Source organism: Uranotaenia lowii, chromosome 1 (assembly GCF_029784155.1).
Source record: "Uranotaenia lowii strain MFRU-FL chromosome 1, ASM2978415v1, whole genome shotgun sequence".
Taxonomy (NCBI): domain Eukaryota; kingdom Metazoa; phylum Arthropoda; class Insecta; order Diptera; family Culicidae; genus Uranotaenia; species Uranotaenia lowii.
The window spans coordinates 8,411,152-8,411,572 of NC_073691.1; positions in this window are offsets into that span (position 1 = coordinate 8,411,152).

The window sequence follows — 421 nt, forward strand, 5'->3', positions numbered from 1 at the left end:
GAAAAAACAATTTTATCAATAACTCTTCTTGATCAAAACGTTATGGTCATATGAGAAATTTTCAACTTTCTAACTAATTTAAAGTTTCAGTTCTACTTTATGTCCCGGATTCTTTTTTTAAATGAAATTCACAAATCTCAAATTCAGTAGTAGGAATATTTGGTAAACAGGTATCGGAAAGATTCCTATGAATTGATCTACATTGAGTACAATTATTATCAAAAATTAGTACCTAGGTATTTCGCCAACAGCTTGCTGAACTTTTCTGCGCCTGACCTTGATTGTAAAATAGGTATCATTCTTTTTGTAGTTCAAGAAGGAATAAATTATGAATGACAACCCCAGTTTTTCTTCCTATTGAAATTTTTTATTCTTCGCTCAATAAGGGGGAAAGGTAGTTCGCTAACCCAACTACAATCTT